Raw genomic sequence first — 19,973 nt, 5'->3', positions numbered from 1 at the left:
AAGGTCTACTATCCTCTGACAAAACTGGTTCCCATGCATATGTCAAAATTGAAATGAACTTTTGAAAAATGAGTTAATTGGGAACTTGTTCAACCCTCTGATTATTATCAAGGGAGGCACAAAATAGGAAGCTGTACAACATGATTCTTGACTCTATTTATTTTGAATTTGTAAATTTTGAGACCATGGCTGAGCTGGTTTATTTTTTTTTTTTTGCTCTGAAAAAGGGGGGGATGTTGTTATGAAAATTGATACTATAGATAAGGTTTTACTTACACTAGGAACTCTTTTTGAGCATTTTAAAAGCAACCAATTACTTTGCCATTGATATGACCACTTCAAATCTGTTAGTCCATGTCCATCTTGATCTGACTTCATTAAAGGTTCAAGTTCTAACTGTGAAGAATACTTGGTATTTGAGTCTAGTCATCTCTGGACTACTCTTTCAGATGATACATTGCAGAAAAAGTACTAACCCTCTTAATTAGTAGAGTTTCCTCATCCCAGAAGTTTCTTACATTACCCTATCTTATCTCTTCATTAAAAACTAGTCCTGAAGAAATAGTTTGCCAGTCCTTGGCTAGCCTAGCATTGCATTCTGCCTTAGAAAGAGATAAAACTGGGGCAGCTAGGTGGTGCAGTGGATAGAGCACTGGTCCTGGAGTCAGGAGTGCCTGAGTTCAAATCCTGCCTCAGACACTTAATAATTACCTAGCTGTGTGATCTTGGGCAAGTCACTTAATGCCATTGCCTTACAACAACAACAAAAAAGGTAAAATTGTCTTTCTTTGAATGTTTTTTGTGTTTTTTAGTAAGTTATTACCTTCGCTAATTATTCTAAAATGATAATGTTTTATTATATTCATAGACTTAGATTTTCTGGAATGTGACAGTTAATATAAAATATCTTTCACCATATGATGGCTTTCAATTAAAAGGGTAGATAACCGTAATTGACTTTTGTGGGGACTGGATACATAGAAGCCAAGTGGAAATTCCAGTTTTAAAACCATCTGCAGTCAGTGCTTCTTTGCTGACTTTGTAGGATCTTTTGTTTTGTTTTGTTTTTAACAATGGTTAGGCCAGGAGTTCTTAGTCTTTTTGTGTCATAGACACCCCCTTCCCCCACCCCAGGACAACTTGGTAAGGTCTAGAGACCCCTCTCAGAATAATGTTTTTCAGTGCATAAAATAAAATACATAGGATTACAAAGGGAACCAGTTATACAGAAAGTGTGATCAAAACGTTTTTAAAAGCAAGTTCACAGATCCCAGATTAAAACCCCCAGAGTTATCTGTTACGCTTTATAAAGCTTAGTCATTTATGTCCTTTATAATCTCATCCAAACTATTGAATCATGTCTCACATCAACATTTTATTCTCCTTTCCATTGGTGGACTATCTGCTTATCATCCAGTTGCTTCAGAAGATCTGGGGGCAACTAAGCACTTTCATATCTATTTGAGGCTTCCCCCCTCAGCCCCAAGAGACTACTCTCCCAACTGTTTAGAAAATCTCCTAAAATCATTTAGGTTCCCATAGTGTGATGCTTCAGGTTTGTATGGAATTTTTTTGTGGGGGCGGGGAAGAATGGACCTCAAAAGAGTTGATTGAGCTGTGATGCTAAATTTTAAGAAAATAACTAATCTTATTCCCTATGAGAGTAACTAGTTTCTTCTTTAAAACAAAAGGAAAGGGCCTAGGTGGTGGTGGTAGTGGAATTGACCTGAATTTTGGTTCCAGAAACTTTTTAGAATATTATGACCCTGCTATTTCCCCATATGATTGAATGCCTGGAAAGTTGGCTGGTGTTCCCTGTTTACCAGCTACAGTTAGTTGAGATTATGTAAAGTTTCTAAGAAGTCTTGTATTTAGAAGGATAAAGGGAGTGATGTGTGTGTGTGTGTGTGTGTGTGTGTGTGTGTGTGTGTGTGTGTGTGTGTGTGTGTTTTCTGGGAAGTCTGCAGATGGATTGTTCCTGAATTGTAGCCAAATTGATTCAGTAAGGTGGGGGCAGAGTTCTTTGAGCAAGGGAAGCCTTATGGGTTACACCGAGGGTATCCTAAAATTATCAAATACATGTGTGACCCAGAGCCCTATTTGATATTCCATGCTAACTTAGAACCACAGGGATAGCATTTTTTTTTTTGCAGTTCTTCAGTTGTTTCAATGGTGTCCAATTCTTCATGAACCCATTTGGAGTTTTCTTAACAAAGGTATTGGATGTTTTTTTTGCCATCTCCTTCTCCAGCTCATTTTATAGACAAGAAAACTGAGGCAAACAAGGCTAAGGGACTTGGCCAGGGTCACACAGCCAATCGTTGACTGAGGTCATATTTGAACTGGTGAAGATGATTCTTGACTCTAGACTTGGTCCTCTAATAGTGAGCCATCTAGCTTGCTACACAGACTTTGTCATTTACAGAGCACTGTCTTCATAATAATGGTTTTAAATAATAATTATTATAGCTAATAATAATAATGGCTAACCATTTACATAGTACTTTAAAGTTCTACAAATTGCTTTATATATGTTATTTTATATGACCTTCCCAGCCACTTCAATTTGCATTTACAAATTGAGAGGTTAAATGACTTGTCTAAAGTCATCTTATGGGGCAGCTAGGTGGCACAGTGGATAGAGTATTGGCCCTGGAGTCAGGAGTACCTAGGTTCAAATCCGACCTCAGACACTTAATAATTACCTAGCCGTGTGGCCTTGGGCAAGCCACTTAACCCCATTGCTTTGAAAAATCTAAAATAAATAAATAAATAAAAATAAAATTAAAGTCATCTTACTAGTAAGTATCTAAATCAGCATTTAAACTCAGATCTTCCTCACTCTAAGTCCAGAGCTCTCTCCATTCCACTATTTGCTTGTAGGTTGAGTATTATCCTCTTTGAACTTGAGAACAGAAATTGGTCCCAGTAGACAAACCTCAAGCAAGAGTTTCACATCTTCAGACTCATTATAACACTTTCCCTTACACATTGTGCTCTAGGACTGCACTGGGACAAAGCCAGAGGATCAAACTCTTTCAGTAATTTTAGCCACTAAACTCCATTATTAAGGCCTGGAACTCCCTGATCATCCGAGGCTCCAAGCCATTGGGGCTAAGGGCCTGGGGTTAGTAGTGGGATCCACCAATTTAGATGATAACAACCTCAGCAGAGTTACTAAATTACAGGTGTAGTTCTTCATACAATGAGCTCCTGAAAAATTCATGTATAAATTCTGTGGTAAAAAGGTACTCATATTTAAATTGTTCTATTAATAAAAATAACATTTTCATTCATAGAATGCCTTCATTGATAACAAAATACAGAATCGGGCTTAAAGGGGATCCTGGAGATGTCTTATCACACCTCTACATCTGAGGAAACTGAGAGTCCAGAAAGGTTAGGTTACCTGCTAAACGTAAGGGTAATAAATAGCAAAAAAGTGTATTGGAACCTAGTTTCGTCTGTCTTCAAATCAGGGTTCTCCCTGCTGTATCACGCTGCCCATTTTATCTTCCCAGCAACTCCATGATTTATTGATGATGATTCAGGTCTCTCCTAATGCTCTCGCTCTCTCTCTCTCTCTCTCTCTCCCTCTCTCCCCCCCACCTCCTTCCCTTTCTCCTTCTCCCTTCTCCTCAGTCTCCATCTTTTCTTTCTGTGTCTTTATTTATCTGTCTCTCTCTTTTTTTTCCTCTTTCTCCGTCTCTCCATCTTCTCTCTCCATGTTCTCCCAAACTTCAATGTAAACAGACTCTGGATTTGGTCTTATTTCTCTCTAGTGTTAGCCACTGGACAACTAGCTCAGCAAGGACTTGTCAGAATCATAAATGCTGGACTATTCCTCATTCCCTTTTGGATATTGTAGTATTGGTCTCTCTGTTGATCATCATTCTGTTAAATATATTTCTGTCAAACAATCACTTCAGGGTTTCCTGCACTTGAACTGTGTGAAGTGTTTTTCACTTCTTCCCAGAATTATTTACTAGCAAGAAAAAGAAGAGAAATTTTCCACTTGAAAGCTTTAATTAGATTGCATTAAAGCAGTGGTCCCTGGAATGAGATGGAATCAGTTGAAGAGTCTTTGGGTTACTCTGGATCATTTCCTTTGAAAATGCAAATACTTTGTGTTTAGTCCTATTGACTGACTTTTTGTTCATCAGTTTTAAATAGTACTTTTTAAAAAAATATTGTCCTCACAGGTAAGAAATGACTCAGCCAGGTCTCTTCCCTTTCCAATCCATCTTTCTCGCAGATAACAAAATGGTTCCTGGAGCATAATTTTGACCAGGACACTCCCCAGCTTTACAACTTCAGAAACAAGCACAAACTCCCCTTGATGCATTTAAAACTCTTCCCAATCTTTTTTTATACATTAATCTCTTATAAATACTTTGTTCAAACAAACCAGTCTTGGTGAAATGTTTTCTTAAGTTGCTCTCACACACACACTCACCCTTAACCTCAGTTTTCCCCAAATAGTAGCTACATGACTCAGTTTAGGGTTCACAGTAGGAAGTAGACTGAACCTGGATTTATTAGGAAGGTAGGAGTTCATATGCAATCTCATGTATTTACCACCTTATGAGCAATTTAACCCTGGGAAAACTCCACCTCTGTCTGCTTCAGTTTCCCAATCTGCAAAATGGAGATAATAATAGTACCTACCTTCCAGGATTCTAGAATAGTATTTGGGATAATTTCTGTAAAGCCCTTTGCAAATCTTGAAATGTTATATAAATGCTAGCTATTATTATTTTTAATTGAAATTTATTTATTTATTAGTCCAACTACATGCAAAGATATTTAACATTCTTTTTTTGGTAAGATTTTGAGTTTCACATTTTTCTCCCTTCCTTCTTTAGCTATTAATGTTAAAAAAACAAAACAAAACAGGTTGTGTTTTAGTTGTAAGGATGTGCGACACTTGTTCTTTCAATTTAATTTAATTTTTTGAGAAAAGGACATTTAGTGGAGTTAGGGGGAAATGGAGGATTCTTAGATTCTTCAATTTCTCATGGGAAGCATCCTTAGAATCCTGAGAATTACTGGGATGCCAAACAAATTTGCATCATCTTGAACAGGAACAGGGTTAGTTATATGGTAGCTTAGTTGATTGTGCCTGAATACTTTGGAGCTTACAAAAAATAAGCATATTGGTCACTTGCATCATTTCTGCAAGGAAAGCCAAGATTTTTACACTTAAAAAAAAAACACATTATTACAAACTTATTTTGATTTATTTTAGAGAGTTCTTTTCTCTCACACACAACCCAGGCAGACATAGAGCATGCCAAGTACAATTGATTTCAAGCTAATAAAACTGAATAAATCGGAAGGGAATGGGGAGGAGGGAAGTATTCCTATTGTTTTTGTGACTCTTCACTTAGTAATCTACTTCCATCAGAAGAAAACTCATGAGATTTTCTCTAATAGTCATTATCTACTTCTTAAGTAAATTTCAATTATCATTTTGCTCCTGCAGTCTACAGGGCCTTTAATGGGTGTCAATTAAGTTCTCCTTGCCTTCTGATAGGAGAGTGAGAAGTTTTCAACAGACTGAAGTACCCCCAAGCTGAGCATTTAGTTCTCAGAAATTTGATGCCAGCATTGATCCAAAGCAGCAGTAGACTGGCCAGGCTTAGACCAACTTTGAGTGCCACTTCCAAAATGTGGGCAGGCCAGCTGGATCTCATGATCCTGGAAGTTGAAGCAGGATTTTTACCCTCAAGCCTGTTTAAATTTTTTTTAATTAATTTTTTAAATTAAAGATTTTATTTATTTTGAGTTTTACAATTTTTCCCCTAATCTTACTTCCCTCCCCCTCCCCCCAACAGAAGGCAATTTGCCAGTCTTTACATTGTTTCCATGGCATACAAATTGAGTGTGATGAGAGAGAAGTCCTATCCTTAAGGAAGAAACATAAAGTATAAGAGATAGCAAGATCAGATAATAAGATATCAGGTTTTTTTTTTCTAAATTAAAGATAATAGTCCTTGGTCTTTGTTCAAACTGGTATTCTCCATTGCAGACAGCCCCGAATTGTCCCTGATTGTTGCACTGATGGAATGAGTGAGTCCATCGAGGTTGATCATCGCCCCCATGTTGCTGTTAAGGTGTACAGTGTTTTTCTGGTTCTGCTCATCTCACTCAGCATCAGTTTATGCAAATCCCTCCAGACTTCCCTGAAATCCTGTCCCTCCTGGTTTCTAATAGAATAGTATACATATACCACAGTTTGCTAAGCCATTCCCCAATTGAAGGACATTTACTTGATTTCCAATTCTTTGCCACAACGAACAAGCCTGTTTAATTTTGAACAGAGGTTTTGTCCAGTCTCAGGATGTTCTACTCAGATATGTGAAGTGAAGCAAGGTAGATTTACACACATCAGCTCTGAAACAAAAAAAAAAAATGGACCAGGGGTGCATTCCATGAGCCAACACATAGGAATTTTTTTAAAATTGTTATCCCTTTTGTACATATAAGAGGTCTGGTGCAAAAATTCAGGGAGGATTTAGTTATAAGATAATCAATCACTTCATCTTATTTTTGGTATTACATTATTCTGAGAATCTTATGAGACATTGTTGATTTTGGAGTTTGGGGATTTCTTTTCATAGTTAGCCTTTCCTCACTTAAAGTAAGCATCATGGAAAATGGTTTGGTTTTGTTCTCTTTGGTAGTTCACATTGTGAACAAAATAAAAAAAATATATCAAGTCTCTTGGGGTGAACTGTTTTTCTTTGTTACCAGGAAAAGCATTGTTTAGGGAGGAGTACCTGGAGGGGTTGGACGGTCAGCAGGGATGTGACTCAGACACTGGCTAGGAGACTCTGGGCAAGTCACTTCACTTGTCTTCTTCCTCATCTGTAAAAGGGGAATAACAGCATCTACCTTCCCAGGGTTGTTGTGAGTCTAAAAGGAGAGAGTATTTGTAAAGTACTTTGCATTTAAAGTGCTACCGGAATGGTAGTATTTTTATCTGGAAATAACTTATGAATGAACAAAAGATGTCAGTAAAACTGAAAAATAAAAGAAGGGCTTACCTATCCATTTTAAATCCTCTATGAATTTTTGCAACCTAATTTATTCATACAATAACAGCATCTTATGCATAGAGGGGAGATAAAAATAATGTTTACAATTTGTTAGCAGGGCAGTAAGAAGTAGAGAATTTCCCATGGTGTGAATAAATGAAGCAGCAGCAGATAGGGATTATTTTGCTGTGGAATGATGTCTTCTTTCTCCATTGTTTCTGTACTTCTACCCCTACCAGTAAGAGTCACAAGATGGATTTGCTGTATGACTTTTAAGTTGGGGGGGGAGGCAAAATATTTCTATACAAAAATAAATTTGGAAGAGAACTTTTATGTACTACAGTGAATCAATCTAGAAGGAGAATTGATGGTATTTTAAATAATGAGATAATTTTTTAAAGAGATAATATAGAATAGTCAAATGAACTCTAGCCCTGGTGACCAAGAACAAGAATTCAAATCTCAACTGTATATCTTGGATAAGTAGCTTAAGTTTCCTGGACCTCATTTTCTTCATCAGTAAAATGAAAGGAATTGAACTGGATGATGACTTCTCAGGTCCAATGAACTTAAGTTGATAAATACTCTAGTGTTTAGGAAGGCGTTACATCACAGACAGCATATTACTCACACAGTCCCTAGGATGCATTCACCTATCCTCTATCCTCATTCTCTTTTTCTTTTGTTCCCAATGACATTTTTTTTGTTCTTAAGCCCTTCTTTGAGAGCTAGGTAAATAATTGCCTTTGATCAGATTTGTGCTGACTCATATGTTGATTCTGATGCATTAAATCCCCTTAAATAAACTGATGTGAATCAAGTAAATACATGGATGTAAAGTCTTTTATGACTATACAATGGTATGAGACTATCAGGTATTGGCATCACTGCTGCTTACTAGAATTAAGTCATAAGAATAAAACAGTTTGCAGCCTCCACGGCATGAGATTTTTCTCACACCACCCCCTTTTACTTTCTTTGCGAGCTACTGACTGGTACCATCCCAGTCTTTCTGTAACTATGTCTTCCCTTCTCACCTTAGGTTTGTGCAGAAGGCAAGGTTTATAGTGGCAGACCTTGGGGACAATACAGTAGGGGAACCTTTTTTTGTCCCTTACTACAAATAACTCCAGTGCTTTTCTCATTAATAGGTTCCAAGCTCTGCCAGGCCCATCTCTTTACTACCTTTCTTTGTTTTCCTTTCTTCTTCTCCCAGGGCCTATGTCTTGGATCATGGGGACCATTCATTTAGAGGCAGAATTTCTGGGAGATGAGCTATTCCATAGGCATTGACCAATTCATTAACTATAGATGGAGGCTTTAGAAGTCTTCTCACCCAACCCCCTTATCTTACTGAGGAGGCAGCAGATTCTGTGCCTTGTCAAAAGGTATGATGTAGGGGCGGCTAGGTGGTGAAGTGGATAAAGCACCAGCCCTGAAGTCAGGAGTACCTAGGTTCAAATCCAGTCTCAGACATGTAATAATTACCTAGCTGTGTGGACTTGGGCAAGCCACTTAACCATGTTTGTCTTGCAAAAACCTAAAAAAAAAAAAGGTATGATGTAGCTTATCAACAGAATCTTGATTTTCATCCAGCCTAGAAAATTCAAGAGCATTGATTGGCCAAGGTACATGTAACTAAACTCATAATCTTTTCTGAACTCATGATTCATCTTTTGAGCAATCTGGACTTAGCTCAAATTCAAGACCTTTAATAGCCTCACATAAATGCTGTTGTTATCTGAAAAGAAGTCTGCAAATGACAGGCTCTCAGAAGGGGCTTAAGGATTGCATCTTGATTTTAATAATTATCCTGCAAATTTGTTACCTACTGGCATTATCTTCAGGAGTGGGCAGCTAACTGACTTGGTAGATAGAGCAAAAGCCCTGGAGTCAGGAGGACCCGAGTTCAAATTTGACCTCAGACACTTAATAATTACCTAGCCATGTGACCTTGGGAAAGTCACTTAACCTCATTGCTTTAAATAAATAAAAAAATTTTAAAAAGAAGGGGACTAGGGGCAGCTAGGTGGTGTAGTAGATAAAGCACCGGCCTTGGAGTCAGGAGTACCTGGGTTCAAATCTGGTCTCAGACACTTAATAATTACCTAGCTGTGTGGCCTTGGGCAAGCCACTTAACCCCATTTGCCTTGCAAAAAAAAAAAAACCTAACAAAAAAGAAGGGGACTGAGGATTTGAGCAGAAAAGATGCCCATTCAGTTTCTTGTAAAAGTTACAAAGAAAAAAATCTTATTAATATTTTTAGCGTGCAAACTAAACTATTAATAGCTATATTGCGAAGAAAACTATTAATGTGAAAGAAAAAAATTACAATAAAATGTAATGAATCCAAATATTTTTTCTACTTGGGAAAGTTCTCTACCAAAATGGGATCTACGTGTGCAAGTTTTAGTTTACCATGGTTACCAAATGTAGGGACATTTTTCCATCACTTACTTAAGCTCACTTTTACAGTTAGAAATCTTTACTATAACAGTATCCCAAGTCTTGGATTGGGTTTATGAAAGTCAAAATAAATCACTAGCTAATAAAGAAGACTAGCTCAGATAAAAATGTACTAAATATACTAAATACCCAAAGATGAAAGAATTGGACAAGAGAGATGAAATGATTTACCCAAGGGTCACATAGGTGTAGTAATAAATGGCAGGGTATCAATATGTTTTTCAGTTTAACTGGTTAGAAATGTAATGGTAGCCCCCCATTGTTACTGTTTTTAAATATCACCTATTCCAATGCAAGATAAAATGAATTACAAGTTTCATTTCCCAAATATAATTTTTGACTTTCAGGGAATGATTTATTCTATTTATAAATAAGATTGTATATTTTCCCCCATGTATCTATATTTTAATTGAAATTTGATTCTTGTTAGGCTAAAAAATAGTTATACCAAGTTCGGTGTAAGTTAACACTTTGATATAGCAGTCAAGGCAACTAATATGATCTTAAATTCATTTATGTATGAGTTGAAGGAACTGGGATATTTGGCCAGGAGAAGAAAGGACGTGAGGAGGACATGATAGTTATCTTCAAGGATTTGAATTCTTTCCAAAAGAATTATCCAGATATAGAAGGGCTGTGATGGAGGTAGGGGTAGCCTATCATTAAAGGTATCCAGACAAAAGTTAGCTGAAACTTTGTTGAGTATATTGCAAAGGAGACTTTTTTTTTTAAACACAGGGTTTCTAGATGACCCCCAAGATCCCTTTCAGTTTAAAAATTCTGTGATGCCTTAAGAGAAATGAGTAATCTGAACAAATTATTTCACCTGGAAGGCTTCTATGAGCTCTTTTCAGACCAGTTTAGGTGCTGCAAATTGTTTTTGTTTATACAACTATGCTTTTTAATGTGTGATTTTTTTTTTAATTTAAGGAAGGATTACAGTACTGAGATTATACAATTTGTTAACTATTCTACTGATTTTTCTGTCATCTGAATGTCTCCTTTTCATGACTATCATGGTATAAATGTGACCTAGAATAATCAGAGTCTCATCAGTTAAAAAGATATAAACTTTTCTATGTCTTAAGTTAAAACCATTAGACTTGAATTGTATGACTGAGAGGTGAAGTTACTTTCCCCAAGTTATGATGAGGTTGTGTTGCAGAAACAGGGTTCCCAGTACAGTATTTTCTGGACCCTAGAATACTGATTTGGGTTAGCTAGGGAAATTTAATGGTTTTTCTGTCAAGGAGATGTGCAATTCATATATATGTATGGAAAACAATTTAGCAATCAAACTGTGCACACTCACACACATACATTATTTTTGTGGATTATTGTATTATTTTTGTGGATCTCTGATTAAATGTGATATATAATTAATTATAAAATAATTTTGAGATCAAAGTATGGGTTAGAGATATATAGATATATAGAGGTTTTATATATTGTGTGAGTGTAAATATGCATATATTTTTATGTGTGGGTATTATTTTTGTGGCTCTATGATTGTCATATATAATGTACAATACTCATACATATATGCATGCATATGCTTGTACTTGGATGTGAGTGTGTGGGTATAGATCGATCTCTGAATTATTACAGAGACAGTATGGTATACTGAAAAGACTGGGAGATCCAGTTTGAGTCCCGGCCCTGACTCTAATTGTATGGTTTAAGCAGATTGCATGTTTTCTCATCTGAACAATGAGAAGAAACAGAGGCATAATGGAAGGAGTGTTGCCTTCCCCTATTAGAATAAGCTGCTTGAGGGCAGGGACTGTCTTTCTTTTTCTTATTTGTATCCTCATTGCTTAGCACAGGTAGGCACCAGAAGTTTAATAAATGTTTATTCAATTGAATTGAGCAGATGCCCTGGGCTTTGGCTGGGTCCTCCCTCAAACATTTAGTAAGCAAAAGACTGGGGGCTCTGAGTGCCCCAGGAATCTTTCTGAATCTCCGAGTTACAGATCAGCTTTCACACGGCATGGTTGGAGAGGAGTTTCAGCATTCTCTACCTCAAAAAATCATGGATCCTGATAAAAGATGGAGGGGTGCAAGATCAATACTAGCCACCTTCCTCATTAGGTTGTGTGAAAAGAAACCTGTAAATCCTTAAACACTGTGTATGGGGGTTGTTAGAGATGGCACAATGGTCATACCACTGGATCTGGAGTCAGGAAGACCAGAGTTCAAGTATCATTTCCACTCTCACTGGCTGAGTGACCCTGAGCAAGTCACTTAACCTCTATTTGCCTCCATTTTCTCAGTTATAAATGGAATGATACCTTGCAGGGTCATTCTGAAGTTCAAATGAGAGAATATTTATTAATGTATATGTACCTAGTCCATAGTAAAGGATATTCAAATGCTTGTTATCTTCCATGTGGAAGCCACAGAGGAAGGTGGTGGTAGGGAAAAGAAGGGATTAATCTATTTGAAAGAGTAGATGATGCTGAAAAAGTACAGACTGGATATTTCTTCTGCCTGAATTAATCCCAATAAAAACAGCAGCAGCAACAAAAAGCCTCCTCTTGGAGTTCGAGTTGGTTTAGTGGCATCAGGAGGAGAATTCTCTTAATGGTCCATTTGCTTGGGGAATGAACAGTCTGTGTGCCAACTGCTAAAGGCTCTCATCTCCAGACATCAGCTGGGTAAACCTTTAATTGAAAAATTCTTGTGGCCTTGTCGCTTTTTAGGTTGGTTCATGTTATTGTAAAGGAGAGAAAGTTTTATTTCATATCAAGACTTTTAGGAGAATTATGGATGGCTTCATTTTTAATCTTCCTTTATTTTTAAAATGTTGTTGTTGGAGGGGCCTTTATACAGAACTGTGATCTTAGGAAATTGAGAGAGCTAGCAGTGGAAAAAATACTGAATTTGGAATCTGAGGGCCTAGACATGAATTGAATCCTGGTTCTTTCTACCTCTTACTATCTTAAGATTACAACCAAGGCAGTTAACTTTTCTGGGCTTTATTTTCCTTATCTGTTAAAACAAAGGGGTGGTGGTAGGGATCTCTATCTATCTAGGAAGTACAGGACTATTCTAGAACTTAATAAAGGATTTATTGTATTAGTTAAAATAAATTGTTCTGTACAGGTTTGCAAAGCTGACCCTTGAAAAGGAAGAACAGGCTGATTTTAAAAAAGGAAATTAATCTTATCAAAGGCAGATATTTATAGTATAAATGGCTTTTCTTTCAGTATTAAGGATGCGTAATGGGTATGAAAATTGGACTTTGTCCATATCCATTTATCTGGTCACTATTAGAATAGAAATGAGAGAAAGAGAGGGAGAGAGAGAGAGGGAGAGAGAGAGAGAGAGAGAGATTGAGAGAGAGAGAGATTGAGAGGGAAATATTGCCTTCCCAAAAGGACATGAGTGTTAACAAGTTGTTTCCATATTTTTGAGGAGTGGTGATTTCATCTTTGTGGGTAATGCCTTTATGGTAACAATTCACAATTTCCTTTTTTTCTTTTTGAAGCAATCAGTATTAAGTGACTTGCCCAGGTCTCTTGACTCAGAGCTGGTGCTCTCTCCATTCACCTTCAAGCTGCCCATATGCCACTTAAAGGCTTATAAAGTACCTTTCTTAATTTGTATTAATTAAAGTACCTTATTCCTTAATTATGGTATTCCATGAATTATAATCATATAGCATCATTGAGAGAATATGATAGGCTCATGGCAATGGGTAGGTTGAAATCATTGAGAGCATCATAGCTTCTCAAATGTTACCCAGCCCAATCTCCTTACTATACTTATTTCTTGGTTACCTTATTGTCTGGTTTTAATATAGACTTTGGTGTGTTAATGTGTATGGTTATATCATCATTCCTTTGACAGGTTATTTCACTGAGATTTTGTAGCATCCTAGCAACTAATCTAATTACCACGGTGACATTTGTGAGCTTTTGGAGAACCCAACCATCAATAGGGAAATCTTTAATTTAGATTCTACACAAGATTTCTTTCCTGGCACAGACAAATTTTTAAGGTGAACATCTGTCTCCCTGTAATGTCTTGTCTGATGTCAATACTTGGTGCATTTTAAAGTTATCTCCATAACTTTATATGTCTATCACAGGAGATACCTTGCTTGAAGTGAACCTTCAAGACACAAATGTTTTGTTTTATTGAGTTTACTTTTTTAAAATATCTTTTTTGACTTGGTTTATTCAGATTAAGATAATGATGCAAGAAAATTCCAAAGGACCTATGATTTAAATAATGCTATCTGCCTCCAGAAAGAAAACTAATGAACTCTTGAGTAGTTTGAAGCAGTTTTCATACTTTATTTTTCTTGTATTTGTGTATGAGCACTTTAGAGAAATTTTTTTTGTATGATTTCACATGTAAAATCAATATATTTTGTCTTCTAAAGGGGTGGGAAAGGAATTTGGAATGCAGAATTTTATTTTATTGTTTTAGATTTTTTGCAAGGCAAATGGGGTAAGTGGCTTGCCCAAGGCCACACAGCTAGGCAATTATTAAGTGTCTGAAGCCAGATTTGAACTCAGGTACTCCTGACTCTAGGACCTGTGCTCTATCCACTGCACCACCTAGCTGCCCTGGAATGCAGAATTTTAAAAAATGAATGTTCAAATTTTGAAATATATAATTAAGAAATATTTAATGAAGCAAATAAAAAATTAAGTACCTTTTTAATATATGCAAGCAATAGACCCAGAGTACTGTTGTATTCTCTTATCTCAGCCAGTTAAGATATGATTTTTCTACAGGAATATCATGTGTCTGTTCCCTTTCCTGTTTTCATCATGGATAAGTTTGATATATGCATAGACTATTCTCATAAAGATTTTATGGAGTTGAGAAAACTAAATTAGTAATTGCTAATATCTTCTTTGTTTCCTATTTTGGGTAACAATCTTTTTCATTCTTTTGGAATTTTACCCAGTTTGAGGAGACATCTCAGATGTGATCACTTGAGTATCTTTTCAAGGCGTTGTATCTTCTCCATCACAGATACCTTTTGGTCCAGTTTGATGGCTCTTTTCTGACCTTATCTTCTCAAGTGTCTTTGCATATTGTAGCAGAAAGGGAACTCTGCTATTAACTGGCTTAGAACTTATCTTTCCTGAATCTCTGTTTCTTTAAAAAAAATAAATAAGGGACTTGATATAGAAGACCAAGGGTCTTCTCAATCAAAATCCTGAGAAAAGGGTTTTTTTAATCTTTTGATGTATAATTTCTGGAGAAGCCTATAGATCCCTTCTCAGAATAATGTTTAAATAAAACATATAGGATTACAAAGAAAACTCATTATGTTGATATATCATTATCAGGTTTTGTTTTTTTTTCACAGTTCTCAAGTTAATAACTCCTTTTGTTAGTATTTAAATGTGGTGATTCTGCCTTTATCATTGATGAAAATAGTTTTTATTATATTTTTTTGGTCAAAATTTGTGCTCTAATTAGTGTTGGAACTTCCTGGTGTGAAAATTCCCTTCACATATGTGTGTATGTATACACACACACATATATGCATACCAGCAAGTCATCTGTATGACTTAGTATGTATGCTCTTATTAAGTTCTTCTCTTTGGTTTTTGGTTACTATGACCATTATAGTATCTCATGAAATGATTCTTCTTATTTCCTTTGGAAGCCCAATAAAACCTCTCTTTGTCAGCTCTTATTATTCATCTCTTCCCAGGAACCTGGAAGTTGACCTTCCAGTTAGCTTTGTCTTCTACTGTCATTTACAGCAAAAATGTCAATATGGGTGTGTCTCCTTTCCTCTAACAGTTTGCCCTAATTGTTGGTCATTGGACTTAGTGAGAGAGCACTAATAAGTCGTCAGGTAGCTAGTGTACTTACTATTTGTTAGACTCTGTGCTAATGCTGAGTATTGGGAATGCATATGCAGTTGCCTCTGATAAGGAAAATATTCATTTCCATTAAAGAGGTATCACCTTCCTTCCCAAATACATTCTATTCCTGTAATAGGAGAGCAGAATCTTCTGTCCCTTCACCCCATCCTCCCCCACTCGGTTATTTAGAAATAAGGGGAAAAGAGGGAAGGGAGAACCATCTGTCATTTTAACATGCCTCAAGATCTTTCTAATTACAACTTCCTGTGAAATCTCAGACCAGTATTCCAGTGAAAGGTGGTGCTGGTCTAGCACAGCTATGGTCAGAGAAATAAAGGTAACAGGAAGGGAGAGGATTTGGGGGTTGAAGCAGTTTCCCTTAATGATATCTTAGGAAATGGGGGAAGAAATACATGTGGTTTAGATGAAAATAAATAAAAAAGGAATGCACATGCAAACAAAAAGAAATGCTGCCCTCAAGAAACTTAGAGTCTAATGAGAGAACACAGCATATAAAAGGGAGCTGAAAAGGGATGAGAGAAGAAGGTTCCATGTGGAGAACTGGTCTCAATGCAGGTGAGAGGGCAGTTTTTCACAACATCCTTCTCATGGTGGTGAAGTCCAAGAAAGTCATAATGTTGAATGAAGCATGGTGGGCCTGCGTCTGTCCTCAAAATGAAGGTCAAAGAAGGAACTCAACAATGAAACAAGGGACGAGACATGGTAGGGTAATCAGTATTCCAGGGTAAGAGGGCAGTAGAATCAATGTTTGTAGATGGGCATAGGATCATAGATTTTAAAGCTAGTAGGTTCCCGAAGGGCTTTGTCCATTTCTTTACATTCAAAACCTGGTGGCCAATTGTCTCCTTATGAGCCTTTTTCTTAGGTAGTCTAAACCTTAAGGCAGCAGATACTTAGTCTCTATCCTGATCCATACTTAACATCTTGCCAGCCTGGTGAAACCTGCCAGGACCTGTACTGCCTTGGCATCATCGTTCAGAACCCAGTTCACATCGATGCCACAGTGGGGCATCAGCAAAAGGATTTTTCTTTAAAGGTGTCAAGTGACTAATCCTGCAAATTATAAAAGTTTTGGTATTAGAAACTTTCCACATGGGAGGGAGAGTTGCTAGCTTAAGGGTTATAGCAGTCTGTCTTCTACCTGGAGAAGGCAGAGCTGACACTAGCATCTGTAATACAAGGGGGTGGGTTTGAACAAGATGATCTCTAAGGTCCTTTCCAGTGGTAGGCCTTTGGTCTAATGACATTGTGGTCATACAAATGCTAAGATTGTGTTAAAAAAAAAGTAACTCATTTGTGGGGTACCTTCCTCTATAGGTAACAGGAAGGGAGGGACATGCTAGAAGTTTGACTTTGCTCATCTGCTATAAAGAATCTAGACTATTCTACTATTTCCTCCATAGGTGGAAATAAGTTTTGTTTTTGCTTTCCGAGCATTAAGAAAATTTTTTTTCCTGTGATTTAAGAGAAAAAACTGCTGAAATACTAGATAAAAGAGAGAAAAATGTGTAGGATAATCTCAGGGTCAAGTGCAGTGCTTGTAACCACTGATTTGTTTCTTGGGTTCAGTTCTGCCCGGCAAGAAATCGTGACTCAGACTCAGGAATACAGGTTTTGGAAAGAAAATAGAGATTTATTAAAGGAAGTTATAGCATATTAAGAAAGGCATAGAAAAGTTTTAAGAGAAGACTGTGGATCTGAGTTCCTTTTTCCTTCTCCTTAAGTTCTCTCCCAGAGTCCATGGAAGGGGGTGGTGACCTGGGAGTGACCCAAGTTCCTCACTGGTGATTTTGCCTTTTGGGGAGGGATCTCTTTTGTGTGGTCTTCCAGGGCCTGTGCTCCCTGGCTGCCCCAGAAAAACAGTGCAATTCACATTGAAGGTCAGACCCTCAGGTGTGGTCTAAATTAGATGAAAATGGAAGGAAGATTCCCTTTATAATGCAAACAAAAGATTTACAAAGTTTGTCTCCAGCTGATCTCTTCACCCCCTATGCCCACAGTTTCTTTGCATTATAATCCCCCCCTTAAATTATTAAGGACCCAGATTCTTCTGGGGAATTGGGATGAAGGTCCATCTTCTGGAACTTCTTCAAAGCTGAGGAGGGGTATAGCAGTCTCCCTACCTAATCTAAACTAAACTATTAGGGGACCATTTGGAGAGGGAATATTGGTGCAGACAAAACTTGATTGAAGTGGCATCCAAGGGGTGTGAGCAATCAGGATCAGATAGAGACTGAAGTTCTGCTGAAGTCACTAGCTGTAGAGGCTGATGTTCGATTGAGGTTACTGGCTTGAATCCTAGAGGAGACAAATTTGACAAGGAGTTTAAGTAGGCAAGGGCCTACTTAAGCAGAAGAACAATTATTATAAATGGAACAATCAAGGGACTCAGAAAGGAGAGTAACCAGGAGCCCCAAGAAGATCTGGAAGAAGGGGAGCTCAAGATGGAATGGAGATCTTGCATCCAAGATGCCTCTTGCAGTATTTTCTTGGTATGGAGTTCCACTTTAGAGGAATTATTAACATACATGCAGCAAGATGTGTTGGCTAGAGCACAAACACCACCTGAAGATGCAAGGAGGTAATCAAGAGCAATACAATTATCTAGAACAATATTGGCACTATTTTAAACTATGAGAATGGAGGATTTAAGTAGGAGTGAGACATGCTAGGAGTTCGACTTTGCTTATCTTACTAGAAAGAATCTAGACTATTCTACTAAACAGAGCTCATAAGATCTTTTTCCCCCCTTGAATTATTATGAATTGACAAATATCAACAAGCATGAACATGTCCTTATAAAACAAACAAAAGAAGACTCCAAATGGGATTCTGACTCTCCATTATGTGCAGCTGGTGATTTTTTTTTTTATGATTCAAAATTGATTTGGTAGTACTAGCACTGCTGTTGTTGGCTGCCCCCTTCTGAACTTCCTTCTACTCTCTTCTGTGTATTGTTAACTATTTATTAACTACTTTTTCTTTTATAGTACCCCTCCTCCACCCCTCCCCCAAAAGGACCTTCCTTATCACTCAAAACAAATTCATAAAAACTATGTATGGAAATAAATCTCTCAGAAAGCCCCTCTCAGCATCATTTTTCTGCCCCCAAGTGGAAGTTATGAGCAGTCATTGCATTAATCATCGTTTTTGAGTCTTTCTCGGTGTTTTTCTTTATGTTATCACTATTTAAGTTGTTCTGATTCTTCTCATTTTACTCTGTAGCAGTCTATTTGAAACCTCCAAGATTTCTCTAAAGTTAACACTTTCATCATTTTTATGGCACAGTAATATTCCATTACATTCATAGATCATAATTTCTTTATTCCCCAATAGATTAACAGTGATTTTGTTTCCAGTTCTTCATTACTATAAAAAGTATTGCTATAAATATTTTTGCACATAAGTCCTTTTACTGTCTTATATATCCTTGGGATATGTGGGGCCAGAGTCAAAGCATAATGCTCAGTTTAGTGACTTTTGAAGATTTATCTTCCACATTGCTTTTCAAAGCAGTTGAATCATTTCATAGTTCTCTAACATAATGTTAATGTGCCTTATCTCTCACAGTTCATCCAAAAAATGTCATTTTCCATTTTTGTCATTTTTACCATTCTGCTAGGTGGAAGATGGAACATTAGAGATTTTTTTTATTGAATTTTTTTTATTTTTAATGTCTTAGAGGTTTTTTTAATATGGTTGTTGATAACATGTTTCATTTTTCCATTCTTTAAAAAGATGTTTTAATGATGTATTGATTTCACAACACCAGTTTCACTTAAAATCTCCGCCCCCCCATAGAAACCATCTCCTATAACAAATTGTACTTTTAAGACCACCCCCCCCCAAAAAAAGAAGAAAAAAATAAGTATGGTTGATCAATATTGAAAAGATTCAAAAATAAATGCCACATTTTTCATGTAAGATAGTGGAAAATTAGAGTTCAAAGAAAAAGGTATAGCCTCATTGGACATTGTTTCCCTCTCATACTTATGATTCGACCATCCTGCCCTTTTCTTTGTTTCTACCACACGAGACTTCATCTTCCATCTTGGATTCTTTCCAGTATCCCCAATACCAGATTGCATATTCTTGTTCCTCCATCTCATAGATTTCTTCACATTTTTTCTGATACTATCTTCTACATAAAGCCTTTCTTCATCTCCCCAACTCCTAGTGTGGAGATAGATTGTGTGTTCAGGGAGGACTTTGGTGTGAGGACTGCCAAACCCTTCTCCAAGTTGCTCATCACCTTTGATGTTCACTTTTCACCCAACTCTCACTTGTGATTCCAAGAAACTATAGCATGCCCAGTGGCCCTATCCCCATAAAACCATCTCACCATAAAAGCTGAAGAGACCTCAAACCCATCAATGAATTATGAGAATGTCCAAGTATGTGAATGGGCAGATGGAACCAGTTTGTTCTAATGGCCATGAAGGGGTTTGAAGCAGTTACTGTGGACCTGTACAGACATCAGAAGTGTCAAGGTCATCCACTGCATTCTGCTCATCACCACTCATCCTGAGTTCTGTCTTGCCCCTGGACCTTAATGGTTCTGGAAGAGAGAGTGAGGCTGATGATTTTGTGCAACTCTACCTCACTT

General features: G+C 37.1%; 1 protein-coding gene across 4 annotated transcripts in view; it reads left to right on the top strand.

The window, feature by feature from the left end:
- GAB1 (GRB2 associated binding protein 1) overlaps nt 1-19,973 on the top strand; it is a 177,372-nt gene that overhangs the window by 109,572 nt on the left and 47,827 nt on the right. The window lies entirely within an intron of this gene.

This window comes from Macrotis lagotis, chromosome 3 (assembly GCF_037893015.1).
Source record: "Macrotis lagotis isolate mMagLag1 chromosome 3, bilby.v1.9.chrom.fasta, whole genome shotgun sequence".
In the NCBI taxonomy this organism is placed as follows: domain Eukaryota; kingdom Metazoa; phylum Chordata; class Mammalia; order Peramelemorphia; family Peramelidae; genus Macrotis; species Macrotis lagotis.
The sequence above is the reverse complement of the archived record's forward strand: the minus strand, read 5'-3'. Positions and strand labels throughout refer to the sequence as shown.